The sequence below is a fragment of the Fundulus heteroclitus genome, chromosome 6, assembly GCF_011125445.2.
Source record: "Fundulus heteroclitus isolate FHET01 chromosome 6, MU-UCD_Fhet_4.1, whole genome shotgun sequence".
Classification (NCBI taxonomy): domain Eukaryota; kingdom Metazoa; phylum Chordata; class Actinopteri; order Cyprinodontiformes; family Fundulidae; genus Fundulus; species Fundulus heteroclitus.
The window spans coordinates 21,939,995-21,944,091 of NC_046366.1; positions in this window are offsets into that span (position 1 = coordinate 21,939,995).

Genomic DNA, 4,097 nt, shown 5'->3' on the forward strand with positions numbered 1-4,097 from the left:
GTTCTGTTCTGGGGACGACTGTGGAACCTCTGGAGACGATGATGCAAAGATGGATTTTGCACAAAATCAAGAAAATTAAGGACAATCCTGAACATCCTCTTCATGACACTGTCATTGGAAAACAGTCTCTTCATTCAAAGGCTTCTTCAGATTGGTTGTAAAACGGACGGCAACAGGAGATCTTTGCTGCCCACAGCCATCACCCTCTATAATAACTCTTTGACCAAATGAGCGACATCAACATTTAATTTCCCTCTGGGATAAATAAAGTATTTTTGAATTTGAATTGAATTAAGGGGTTTACGGGAAACATTTAAATGTGTTGGAATGTCCTAGTCAAAGTCCAGACCATTTGAGAGTCTTTGGTTAGACTTAAAGATCGTTGTTCACGAGTGAAAGTCATCTCACTGCAAAAACGGATCTAAAAACAAGTAAAATGCTCTTAAAGTTAGTCTATTCATCCTTGATTTGAGCCAGTAAACAAGATTATCTGCCAATGGAATGAGTATCTTTGCCCCTAAAATAAGAAAATTAGACATCCTGCACTTGAAATAAGATGATGGAGATGAATTGTTCCTATTTTAAGTGGAAAGATCTTATTCCATTGGCAAATCATCTTATTTACCTGCTCAAATCAAGGACAAATGCACTCATTTCAAGAAGATTTGACTTATTTTTAGTTCTGTTTTTGCATTGTGAAGGAGCTGGAGGGGTTTAGCCTCAAAGAATGGGCAAAAATCCCAGAGGCTCATCCAAAGTGAGTTACAGCTGGAATTGCTGCAAAAGGGTGGCTCTACAAAGTTTATGACTTTAGGGGTAAAGAGTTATCCTTGCTGAAGTTTTGTTATGTTGTCCTATTTGTGGTTTGACTCACAATTTAAAAATAATCCATCTTCAATGTTGTCTGCATGTTCCCTAAATGAAATGGTACAAACTCTCCACTTTAAATCCAGGGGGGGGGTGAATACTTTTTTCCCAGAATACCGTTATGATCCCCATTCACACTCACAGAATAATGAAAACATTATGATTACAAATTCTCCAACATCGGCGAGCTCCAACAGGCTATCAGAGCCGGCTAAATGAATCGCCGCCGATGAGACGGTGCCCTGACTGGTCACTGTCACAACCGGGAAAGCCACATGACAAGCGCTGATGTCTGATGCATAGCTGTCTCGCTGTCGCCCGACATCCTCACCCGAAATAATGATGACCTTTGATTCCCAAAAGATGTCAGGAGACAGGAGGAAAAACTGCAAACGCGGCCAATTAATTTGGGGTGAAGAGGAGTGGAACGAGGGAATGCGTCAAGCAGCTCGAGTGAACGTTGAAGGGCTCCAGGAAAGACAAAGCTCAGGATAATTAGGATTCAGAAAGCCCTTTGTCAAAGATAATTAAAGCTGACAGCCACTGTGGAGTGGAGAGGAAGAGAGCAGAAAATCCCTTCAAACTACAGGGCTCACTTTTAACACTCACTCTGCATCATCCTTCAGCCTCTGTCTGCCTCACACACACACACACACACACACACACAACCTGCAGTAACATCCATCATCGCCGCTCGCTCTGATATTGCACACTAGGCATTATAAGAGGCGACAGATCAAGTACGCAGACAATAAAAGCGGCTGTGGTTATTACAAGGGAAGCCTGTTGAGCCAGCTGCACATTATTAGAGCTGATGGTTCCTGAAGTGTGTCAACATCTCACCGTCTGAACCTCATTCTGCTAATTACTTTGTCTATAGGTTCCCACGCAAAAGTTCTTTTTCAGGGCCTAATATTTTTACATTATCATCACAAAATTAGATCTGTGAACGGAACAGCTTTTTTTTTTTTTTTTTTGTGACAACAAATCTGATTTTCTCATTTTCTAAAGCCTCAGTATGTTCATACAAACAATGGATGAATTGGCAGCAGCTTACAACAAATGACTAATTATTACTCAGCGGTGAGCTCTATGAATTACATAAACCCTTTAGTAATTCATCGGGGATGTTTTGGTTTTGTTTGGGGTTTTTTTGCCCCGTAGCTCCGATCCAGTTTTTATGTATTGAATTTTAAGATATTTAAGTGGACACTAATTTTGTTTTGTTGATTGCACGCATACAATAGCAAATTATTCACACCCCTTGAAGAATTTCATGAATGCTTGAAATGTTGACGTATTTGTTGATTTATGCTATTTCTATTATCGTTTTTGGGTTTTTTTTACATTATGTTCACAACCCTTGTTTTGCTAATCAGCATCAAAGCCTTTTTGAACACGAAAAGCAATAAACCTCTTTTTTTTTTTACCTAGATGTCTGTGACAACCTTTAGCTCTTTGTGTTTGCTGATCCAGTTTTTGTAAACTTGCAATTTCGACCAGAAAAATGGTGCAAACACACAAATTCTATAATAGGTGACAAAAAGTAACTACATTTAACAAAAAAACAAAACAAAGTGCAAGGAGGTCGTTCAAACATCAATAAATGGTAAAAATGAGGCAAAACTGGAAAATATGTCATGATAAAGTGGCCCTTGCCGACCTCTTTATTTGTCAACCTTGCTACCACCATGCTGGACTTCCCTTTTGCCTTCAAAAGATTAAATGAAAACTTTCTAGGTAGCTGCTGCAGCTTTGTCGGCCGCACCTCCATGATGTGACTCTCACGTTCTAACACATCTTAAAGATGCACTGTGGGTGCATCTTTAAGATGTGGGGCCACTGGCAGCACAGTGAACTCGTCGTCCCGTTAAACAAAGCCGCTCCAGAACGTTTGAGCTTTGCGACAGGGAGCCTTATCCTGCAGGAAGCAACGCTCAGATGTCACACAGCTCAGATGTCCTGAAGAGATGGACACTGTCGGCAACAACACTCAGGTAGGCCGTGTTGTTCAAATGATGCTCAGTTGGTACCAAGGATGCTGAAGTCTGATTAAAGTTTGCGCGTCTTTAAATGGTAAATGGCTTGCACTTGTATAGTGCTTTTAACTAGTCTTGACGACCTCCAAAGCACTTTAACACTATAGTTTAGTCATTCACCCATTCACACCCTGACGGTGGTGAGCTATGTTAGTAGCCACAGCTGCCCTGGGGCAGACTGACACAGGCGAGGCTGCCATGCATCGACGCCACCGGGCCCTCTGACCACCGCCAGCAGGCAATGCTGGTGAAGTGTCTTGCCCAAGGACACAACGACAGAGACAGTCAGAGCGGGGGATCAAACCGGCAACCCGCCGATTGCAGGACGAACTCCCTAACCTCTACGCCACCGTCACCCCATTTAACTGTCTTTAACACCAAAATGTAATCCCAACCGTTGAACGATGCAACTGAATGTGACGCATGATGATGGACGAGGCAACACTTGTCCGTTTTTGGTCAGTTTCCTGTTAGCTGACAGGAGTGGCGCCCAGTGTTGGGCTTCTGCTGCAGGTTCAACAGGCTCAGAGGGGGGATTCTACACGGCTCGGTTGTACGGCGCAGACATTTGAGCTTCTGTCGCCTCTCAATCATCTAACCAGTCGGGCTGTTCTCCTTCCACCCCTGACACCGACTCATTTTCAATCCACACAACTGCTGTGGTCTGGACGTTTTCTCCGAACCGCGCCACACTCAGTAGTCACGTAAAACCCTCCCTCGTCTCCACTCTGATGCTCAGCTTGAACTTGGAACAACTTGTCTTCTCCCCCACATTTAGACGCTTAAATGCATCAAGTCGCTGACATTTGATCGGGTTATTCTCCGTTCGTCTTAACAAGCAATTTACCAGGCTAATAAAGCGGCCGGTGAAAGGGGAACGCGTTGAAACGCAGAGCCAGCTCCCGATTATTTGCAGCTCCGGTTCCTTTAGTTTTCAAATGGAAGTGAATTTTTTGTCTAAATCAAAGAAAGAAAGAAAAAATACGGTTGAAAACAACTCCTTTACCAGGCTTCTGTCATGCAGCCAATCAAGCGTAGGAAACAGTGAGCAGAGCCGACGCAGGAGTGTTGAGAGCCTTGTTATAATGCTTTTACATTCGTTCATTCATTTTTACGCCATCCAGTATGAACTGCCCATGAACTACGCTTTAGAGTCATCTGCCCCCCCCCCCCCCACACAGCAGCGTCAAA